At 37.0% G+C, this 10,776-nt stretch overlaps 1 protein-coding gene across 1 annotated transcript in view; it reads right to left on the bottom strand.

Annotated features, from left to right (window-relative positions):
• Nucleotides 1–10,776, bottom strand: part of LOC119264086 (tripartite motif-containing protein 35-like) — a 61,427-nt gene that overhangs the window by 12,087 nt on the left and 38,564 nt on the right. The window lies entirely within an intron of this gene.

Here is a 10,776-nt window from a genome sequence, read left to right as displayed (position 1 = left end):
CCATCTCACTGCCCACAGTTAGGCCTATATTAGGTATGATACCATGAAGGTAAAATCTGCTAATTTGAACTTGCCAGTTTTTAAAATACTAGTTTGTCTTCATGATTAGTCTCTGTAGAAATCAGACATGCAAATCCCCCCTGACCTCCTGTTTTGCCATTTTGACTGTAGTGACTAATATTTTCCAAAGATTGATCATAATATTGCCATAACTCTCTACAGGACAATGGGACAGTTCATCTGCTGCTGGAAACCAAAGCACCTAGAATAGAGTTTGTCCATCATCACGCCCAGAGTTTAAGGCACTAATGAGTCCACTGAAAAGCATTAATTTAGGATCCAGTGTTGAATTACAGACCAATAAAGATCTATGATATGGAGAATAGACAATTACTTGATTGACATTTCTAACTGTTTTTAATAGTGCCATTTTAAAGCAGGTTAAAAGATAAATACTAACACAAGGCTGAAACTTTGAAAGACCACACACACACACACACACACACACACACACACACACACACATACACGCACACACACACACACATTTTCTAAGCCGCTTCTCCCTAAGGGTCGCGTGGGGTAATGTAATGTCATGAAGAAGTAATTACCTTTAAATGAACAGTGTAATTCTGTATTGCACAAAATCCAACTTACTAATTTTAATTTTAAATTTTAATTGAAATGTTAAAAATACAGTCGGCCCAACTTTCTCATGATGGTTCAAGTTAACTGATTTAAGGACCTGTACTGAGTTCAGGACTGTTTCATAGCTCACACCTCGCATCAGCTCACAATTTCAATAAGACGAGATGTAACGTTTAATATGAGTTCTAGTGTCTGGCCGGTTCTGAAGTTCTGCAGACTGAACCAGTAGCGTCCAAATGATTCTCTATAAACACAGAGCTATATAACAGAGTAAATCAAACCCAGTGTACAAACTACACATAGAAGGATTTTTGCTGCAGAAGTTAATAATAACAGCCATTAGTTCCTCTATCTGGGTTCTATTGTACGTTCTCTGTAGCTGGACTAAGTTGCATATAGTAGGAAATAGTAATATCTGCTCTGTGGTGGTCCTGGTTGGGGTCCAGATCATTGATGAACAAAGTAAAAGGGCTAAAAAATTATCCAGAGAAACAGATCAACTACAATCTGCCACTGCAACTACAAAGGGCAGCTGTACATTAATGGGCCTGGTTTAATGGACAATGAGCACAAATACAAGGTAGCTGTACTTAATGAAGTGTCCAGTGAGTGTAGACAGCGGTTTACTGCACTCACCAGTTTAGCTTGTCATTTTTTGGTAAACATCACTGAAGCTGTTTCTTTACTTGTGTAATTGTTCTTCCACTGATTTTCTCTGCATTGTAAGTTCTGTATGTGTTGTTTAGACAGGTAAAGCATTTCCACACACCACTGAACACAGGTGAGACTTAACTGTTCAATTTAGAGGACATGATGCAGATAGCAGCTTAATGTGTAGACCTGTTGTCTTAGAGCTGTGGCAGATCATTGATCGCTCAGCTGTGTTCACCTGTGCTGTACGTCCTCTTCTATTTCTTTACACAGTCATTGTTTTACTGTAGAACTGGACACTCACTGTGTTCTTTAGGTTTCATGACACAACTTCTGTTCCTTAGTACTGATTTCCAAAGAACGCTGTAGTTCATTTCAGAAGGCTTTGTTTACTGAGAGGGAAGTAATGGTTACTTTTCTTTTTTAAGAAAGAAAGAAAAGTCAGTTCAACTCAAAGAGCTTCAGTCGAGATTAGCTGTTTTCTTAGTACAACAAATGTTCTCATGCTAGCTCAACTAAATATCACAGTGCAGGCCATCTGGTTGTTTGGACACAAATCTCCAGCAAATTTGCCCAACTGGAAGAAGCTGGTGAACAAGAAGCCAAATTCAGCACCGGCTGTTTGTGTGAAGATCAATATTAATGAACTCCTACAGGAGAAATTCTTTCTACTGTTTAGTTAAAGTGTTTTGAAACATGCTGAGTAAAAATGACGAGACCTGCTCTGCATCTAACATCAGTCTGACGAGCTCCAGTGTTAGCTTTAGCATTAGCTCGTCTGAGGGCGTGGCTTGTGGAAAAACAGCTGATTAATGCTGCGACCCCGCGGGTCAGTCTCGGGGAAAAGGGGGTCAGTAACAACGGTTTGAATGTGATGTTTGAAGTCCGAATCAGGAAGGAAAAAGACACGACAGTTCAGCGTCTTGTGCCCCGTTTATTTCACTCCGCACCGGCTGCGACTGAGTGAGCCTGGGTGAGTATTTACAGCGGAACCGCAGGAGGGCCAGCAGGACCATCAGTGCAAGGCACTTCACTTCCACTTCAACTGGGCCGCTTCACTAACCAGACACGCGGCACAGTCCCATGAACACAACACCCAGCTCGTGTGTCCGTCGAGCAGTCAGGAACAAATGAACCCCCCATGGAGCGCAGGGGGGTCGCCAGCCTCCTCTCTAGCCTCGCCGCTCTTCCTTTAAAGCCCAAGTCCCGCCTCCAGGGCCAGAACTCTGGTTGGTGATTGGCCGCTGTGATGTTCGCGTCCTCTAATGATGAGTGACACTGCTACCAACCTGTAGTGGAGACAGAGAGCGGACGAGGGAGGAGACACACAAGAGAGAAAGAGAGAGAGAAAAGAAAAGAAACGAAAAGAAAAGAAAAGGAAAGGAAAGAAAAGAAAAGAAAAGACAGGTGTTCTATCGATTTGTCCTACTTCGTCGAGACGTCCTACCGTAGCGTATATTTATAGATCGTATCTATCGATATGTGCTACCATGTCGAAAAATAATACCGCGACTATTTTGTGATATCCTCCTGACTACCAGGGAAAAAAAAGTTTAAAAATCTTTGTTTTTTTTACTTCCCCAAATGTTTTAAGGTAAATAAAGACATTGACAACATTTAAAAAATATATATTTTTTTTATTTTAAAGATATAATGTGTCCACTACAGTGGACATGGGAACTTCAAACATGTGAGCTGTGTTTACCGTGCCTCCTGCGCACTTGGCGCTAATCTTGCGCGTCCGCCTAACGTGACACCTGGTTGGTCGACAGGTTTGATTGACATGTCGTTGGAAAGGGGAGAATCTCAGCTTTACGACCACGTGTGTTTGAAAGCGATAGCCCAAGGAGAACATATTTTAATTTGGGTTTAAATTAGACATAAAATATTTTTGCCTTCTGTTTTTTACAAGCACTCTTTGCACAAAAAGAGGATTACTACCGAACGCATTACCGGAAATACACGGGTGTGGTGTCATTTTGAAGCCAAGAAGGAGAGGTAACCGGATCTGTAAGCGGTTTCCGTGTAATGTGTTCCGCCGACCGCCAGGGGTCATTACGCACGGCTTCTGAGTTTTCGCAAAAAAAAATCTCCTGTTTGAAATGCCACACTCTTTTGGCTCTAATTCGGAAACCCTACGTCGTACAGTAAAACGGATCATCGCATCGTAATCCGGAGAGCCAGACGGTTTGAATGATGTATAACATGCCCACATTGGATCAATGTCTGAATTTCCCTCAACAATTTTCAGCAAAATCCTCTCTGCCTCTGATAATGAATCCTGCCCTTCTCATGTTTAAAAAAACAGAACAAAATCAAAAACATAACTACCAATGTCCACTACAGGTCCACCTACCTGTATGATATTAGGGGTAGCACATATCGATGGACTGTAATGAAATCAGTAATAGGTAATAGATGTTTTATTAGAAAACATCAGAATAATAAACAATTTCTTTATTAACTACCAGTTTAACAAAAGGTAGTATTTCCAATATGAAACGTTAAAATGACATAAGGCAAGTTTAATAAAGATGATAATTTATATTAACACATTAGTTTTAAACACAGATAAATGTCCTAATAAATAAAAACAATAATAAAGTTAGGAAATATAAACAAATCAAGCTCAACATTAAAATGACAATCTGTGCACAAACAAAGAGAGAAAACAAAACAGAATCCATTTCTTTTTGTTACACTTTTCACAAATGTAGTCCACATCTGTTTTAATAAATTGGGCACATCCAAAATGTGCCCACCGACTACACTGGTCACACTGCACCTAAAAGAGAAAGCAAAATGTAATCAGAAATGTAAAACAATGAACCGTACTGCAGTGTCGCACATTCGTTTCTACTACGTTTCATTCAAATATGAAGTTCTACATTTACTACCATGCATTTACTAAAGCCCATTTTATTTAATACGTACCATTTCAACCATGCTCTTGTTGGCATCTCCTTGCAACATCGTGCAAATTACACAGTAATCTTCTGCATTCCCTAAAAGCAATTTTTTTCAGACACATGAATGATTATAATATTCCTACACTGTTCACCATGCAACTAATTATTTTAGACAAGATGTTTTACAATGTGCAAGGTAAATCATGTGATCACAGTACTTTTTGCTGTAGTACTCATGAGCTTCGGCTACTAATTAAATTTGAGTGTGTATAAGACAGGAAACAAACTAAAACAAATCGTTTTCCTAAGAAAGTCACCTGGACATTTAAGGAGTGAACAGGCAATGTCCATCCGTGCAGCACTCACAGCAAGCGATGTGGTTTCAACTCCATCAATTCTACCAGTCAGAAGGAAATGTTCTGCAAACTATAAAAGAAATATTTCTTACTAAGATTAATTAATCATCATGAAAAATCCATACAGAGGAAACAGTCATTTAAAATCCTCAACCTTCAGTACTAAATCTCCACAACTACTTCTATCCCTCTGTCTGTTGTGCTGCATGGTCTTTATTTGCCACTTAGCTCTCTGCGAGTTATGTGCCATTGTCTTCAGAAAGTTCCTGTTTATTAATGGACACATGACACAATACTTTACAATATTACAATATTTTCAAGAAGAATAAAGCTTCAGTTGTGACAATGTTACCTCAGTTACGCAGAAACTTGCGCTCATATGAACATTCATTTCCAAGAGGGTCAATAAGCACCACAGTTTTTGCTGACATGTCGATAATCTAGAGTAAATAATTAGTGTGAGTATAAAATTCATACCCAGAAAATGAAATGTAATTACACACCTGTTGTGATTATTACATATTTATTATACATTGTTAATGACTCCCTGAAAACATCCTGAGAGCCCAAAAAAGTACTTTTATGAAGTGCATAATCATTTGTTGTTAATGAGACAGAGGTAAGTGAAGTTATGCTTTTTTGTTAAATGTAATGTAACCCAATATATAGCATTAAATGAAATGGGAAATGATGATGCAGTGACCACATGAAATGGGTAATATTACACCTTCATCTGTTTCCTGCCATAGGAAAAAACCCATAGATTGACATATGGCATTAAAATGAATCAACCTGGAAACTAATGGGATACAATTTGACTACGGTTATCTGTAGTATTTTCACAGGAAAAATTAAGCTATTAAATCTTTTTTTTTATTATATTTACTATATTTTTGTTACATACATAGAATGACTCAAGTACTACATAAAATAAAACCAAATATCTGAAGAAAGGTAGACAATTTATTTTGTTATTTTTTCATAAGCACTGATTTTAGGCTGAGAAACAAAAAAGTACTCTTAAAAATGTCTGAAGTTTTTATATATGCACTGTACAGTATTTGCAATACATACATTATAGTAAGTAAAGAGATACTTAGTTCAGACACACCACTAGAATCCAGTGTGCACCAGTGTTTACAGGACACAACCAAATGTCCTCAAATGCAAACTTCATCTGTATGAAAAACATTAAAAGCATGTTAGTGATTGTTTTACAAGTCAGCAATAATACTTTTCTGTATATTATAACTACCTTTGTAAGACATCTAAACTGTCCAGCAAACAAAGATGAAGCAATGACAGCATCCATATGGTGAACAGACTTCTGTCAACAAGAGTACAAACATAATACGTACATGTGTAAAGCAACACACCAGTAAACACTTAAATCAAAACATTATACTTGCCTGTTTGTCTTTAATGAGGGACTGAAGGTATGCATCTATGACCTGCATTAAAACAAATGTTAATCGATGTAAATCTGCATATTACAAACAGCCAATTTCTTACTTCACTCTTCTTACAGCCACCCTTACTTCATCTGACAGCCAGCCATTTCCCTGTAGTGACCGAAAAGAAGTGTCATATAATTTAGAGGGACCAACAACTGCTTCCACTTGTCCATGATCCTTTAAAGACCAGAGCTTCATTACTGAAAATAAATTAGAAAACAATTAGTACATATAACAGAATAATAATAATATTATAATAGTAAGCTTAGAAGACAAGCCAGCAGGCCAAATGTAAAGTACTGTATAGATAATATCTGAATTTAATATAAATTATGCAAACAATGAAGTGGAAGCAAAGAATGTGGACATAACTAAAAATGTGAGCGAAGATTATTGAAGAGTTCATTTGACACAAACCTCCATTTGCTGTTTGTGTTAAAATTCAATTTTAAAGTTAATTTAGAATACACAAGAACTTTCTGTAATACAGCCTAGCTGTTTCTCTTGTCCCGGATTTTTAAAACTATGACAATTTCTTTGTGCAGTAAACATAAATTTGTTTATTGTGATTGTTGTATCAATTATTTACAACTGTTTTAAAGTTATTATGTCCAATAGTGCAAAGTATGGCCAACGGGCCAACAAGAAAGGGCCAACGGGCCAACAAGAAAGAGCCAACGGGCCAACACAAAAGGGCCAACGGGCCAACAAGAAAGGGCCAACGGGCCAACAAGAAAGGGCCAACGGGCCAACACGAAAGGGCCAACGGGCCAACACGAAAGGGCCAACGGGCCAACAAGAAAGGGCCAACGGGCCAACTGGAAAGAAAAGCTAAACTGGCAAGAACTTGACCAACCGGTCAAATGATGTGAATTACAACTTTAAAACCTTCTTCTTGTAGACTTCTCTTAACAGTAGGCAGGGGGGAGTGAGTCTTCAGCTTGGTTTCTTCAGGTCTTTTGGTTATGTTTAATTCTTTTACAATTTTATGTTTCTGGTCCGTTTTCTCCTTTGCATAATGAATAACAGAAGGCCTTTCCAAAACTGGATTCTGTTTTTCAGAATGGGAAGGTACCTGTGGAGAACTGTCATTATCGCTGGCTGTTTGCAGATTACTGTTATCTGAAGAAATCTTGTCAGCTAAATGCTTCTCATGGGTATGAATTGGGTGATTGTCGTTCAACACTTTGGGCATATCTTTGCTTCTCGATAAATATTGGGAGTCAGAGCTTCTTCTGTATGGTTTGATGTGGTCAATATTGTATTTATTTTTTAATGTTGTTCCTTCTGTGTTCTTAAGAGTAACAAGCTTCCCACTTATCGTTTGAATGACATAAGGTCCAAAGAAGTCTGGTTCAATTCTTCCTCCTTTTCTTCCACGTTTCCTCATATTTAAAAGAAGGACTTCATCTCCAACATTATAAACAATGTTTGAGTACTTCTTCTGTACTTTCCTGGCATAGGCTGCCTTTTGTTTCTCCTGGGACATGTGAATGTTGTCTTCTGTTGTTTTCTTGATTTCCTCCATCATTTTCATTTTGGAATCTAGATACTTACTGTAACTAGATTCTGTAGGAAAATAATGGTGGAAATCTATAATGAAAACAATATCAAATGCTGCATAAATTATTGTGATCAAAAACATTAAAATAAGACAAATAATTTATTGTACTTCAAATAGAATGGTGTCATTAAGTTAATAAAATCATAAAACAACATTATTTATGAGAAATACAACACTCGAGCAACACCTTACATATTAAAGACTACCATTTATGTTTATGGAAATGTAGCATGATGGTTAAACAGAAAAAAATATATAGCATATTTACAAATTTACAAATGAAAGTCATTTACTATATCCATAAAAAAGTATAGCTATGCCAAATTAAGCTAATGCATGCAACAAAAGCACTTACTGGAAACTCAACAGGAACTTCTGCTGGGAAAACTGCTTCTCTTCCATACATCAGAAGAAATGGTGAGTGTTTTGTAGTAGTGTGGACTTTTGACCTCAGAGAAAATAAGGTAGCATCCAGATAGATGTCCCAGTTGTCTTGCTGCTCATTAACCATTTTTTTCAGAGCTCTACAGTGTACACATTTATTAACACTATAATTCCCATTTCATGTATAGTAAATATTAAGAAAATGAATAATGTTACCGTTTTATGTTGTCATTGGTCTTTTCATCGAGGCCATTTGTTTGCGGATGATAAGCAGCTGTCACACTTCTTTCAATAAATAGCAACTCACAAAGGCTCTGGTTTAGCTTAAAAAAAACAACAAATCTTTACTTTCTAAATGTATTTTATTAAACAACATTAAATGTATGACTACTGTAAGGCTACTGTGAACACCAAGTATTTCAAGAAATACAAAAAGTGATGTAATGAAAATTTGTAATGAACATTCTAACTTCTAACTAAAATATGATTAATATGCACTTACTTCATTAACAAATTCTCTTCCTTGGTCTGAGAGAATACGTTTGGGACATCCATGTCTGTATATTACTAAGCAGAGATTTTTTCCAACCTCAGCCGCACATTTACTTCTCAAAGGGAAGGCCCTTTCAACCCACTTTGAAAAGTAATCTGTGACTGTGAGAATGTACTGGAAGCCACTTGTGGTTTTTGGTAATGGTCCTGTTAAGTCAATTCCAAGAAGCTCCCAGACAGCAGACACCTACAAAATAAAAAACATAGCTTAGGTATTTAGTTTTCTATGTACAGTTGCTAAAAACTCTAATGTTTCATATGTTTACCTTAATACACTGCAATGGCTGAACAGCAGTCAGAGGTTTGCCAACTTTTTGACATTTGTCGCACTCCAGTACCTTTTATGACAAGTGTCAGATATTTAGATTGTATTGTATTAGATTGTATTGTATTATGTATTAGATTGTATTATATTTAGATTGAAAAATACAGAAACACATACCCAGTTATCAATATCAACTGACATCCCCTGCCAGTAAAATCTGGAACATATGGCATTTCTCGTCTTTATAATGCCAGTATGTCCACCCATGGGAGAGGAATGAAACTCCTTCAACAAGTTCTTGGCTTCCTCTTTGTTTTTAATAGCTTTCCTCTTTCCATTAAAGAGTTCTCCATCTGCAGTGACAAATAAAACATTTTAATGGCATGTATTCAGATAACATATTTATGAGAGATCTGAATACAGAGCCAGCAATTTTATGCCAGGTGTTTCCTTCAAGCTTTTTAAGATCAGTGGTATTGAGAGCATGCGCAGCAGGACAGCGTTAACGCATGTACTGTAACTGATGTACACATGTGCAAAATTACATTGCTATTACACTGTGTAAACAGTGACTGTAATTTGTGTATGTTACCATGCATATTACCAGAAAGGGTACAATCAAGTGATGCTGCATATGATATGATTCTGAGGTGTCTACATCTCCCATTTGCTTACCCAAGTCATATAATCTAAAGTTTGTGTTATATTTACTCTGATGATGTCTATATTATTTCATTAAAATATTATATTTAGGTTAAGCATGTATGAAGTAGTTATATTCCTCTACATGATTCCAGCTTGAGGGTAAATCCTAGTATAAATTAGCAACATTATATGTTAATCTCTTAATTAACTTAATTATCAAATTCTTAGGTCTTTGTATCTCTGATTTTGGGGTCATTTGAAACCTTTTAAATGAAATTTAGAGGCGTATCTTCGAAGATTTTGTCTTTGTGATTTATTGTACCCTGTTGGGCACAAATCCACAGAAAGAAGTGTGTAGACGTTTTCTACGTTTTCGCAGGTGTAGAAAGGTTCTACACCTGCGAACACCAGGCGAGTTCATCGGCGGGTCAATTCTCCAGACCCAGCTGGCATTTTCATGTTGAATCAACGTCAAATGTTATGGTTGAATCAACGTTGGATTTGGTGTTGATTTTGAAAAGTGAATCAATGTTGATATGCCAACGTTGTTTCAACGTCATACATTCAACCTTGAATAAACCACAAAACTCACGTTCATGATGCTCAAAATTGCATGGGAGAGAGGAAAAAAAACAACTGTATGCCACAATGAAAAAAGAACAATTTTATTTATTTTATTCTCTCTGTAAATTTCTTCTCTGAGAACATGGAACAGCAGGACTACAAACTAAATGTCCAGCAGTTACAGGGTATCGAAGAACTTGCATCAGGCTGAGTATAAAGAATGTCAAAGATAAATCTTCTTTCTTGCGGCCACCACCACCCCAACCTCTCCGGTGCATACTTGAGGTATTTAGCCATCGTGTCCATTGCCTCCTGTTGTGTGATTGTGTGTGTGCTGAGAACAGTGTCTAAAGAGGAAAAGCAAACCGCAGGTTAGTTTATAGTCAAATACTATACATCCTGTGTACAGTGCCAACAATTTTTTAAAAACTGTACATTGTTATTCCATTAGGATCTTTTTTAGATCATAAGTTGCACGTCAAAAGTGTGTTTCTAAAACCAGAAAATTACTTTAGTTCTCTGCTCATCGTTTAATATCACGCTGGAGTCATATTCTGGCACCGGGTGCAACCTGTGCCTTTTACGTGACTTAAGAAGGGCTGGAAGATTAAAAGGAAGCCGGCAGCTATGAGGCTAACTTCATACCCCTGGCGCGCTGTCCATGGTGCGGAACGTATACATACATAAATGCACTCACAGCTTCAGTGTTTAAAAATATCTGTTTAATAAATAAATACATTCCTCATGATACAAATTATAATTTAAGTGACTTGAAAGATAAAAA

The sequence above is a fragment of the Pygocentrus nattereri genome, chromosome 9 (assembly GCF_015220715.1).
Source record: "Pygocentrus nattereri isolate fPygNat1 chromosome 9, fPygNat1.pri, whole genome shotgun sequence".
In the NCBI taxonomy this organism is placed as follows: Eukaryota; Metazoa; Chordata; class Actinopteri; order Characiformes; family Serrasalmidae; genus Pygocentrus; species Pygocentrus nattereri.
This window is presented reverse-complemented; position numbering and strand designations above follow the sequence as displayed.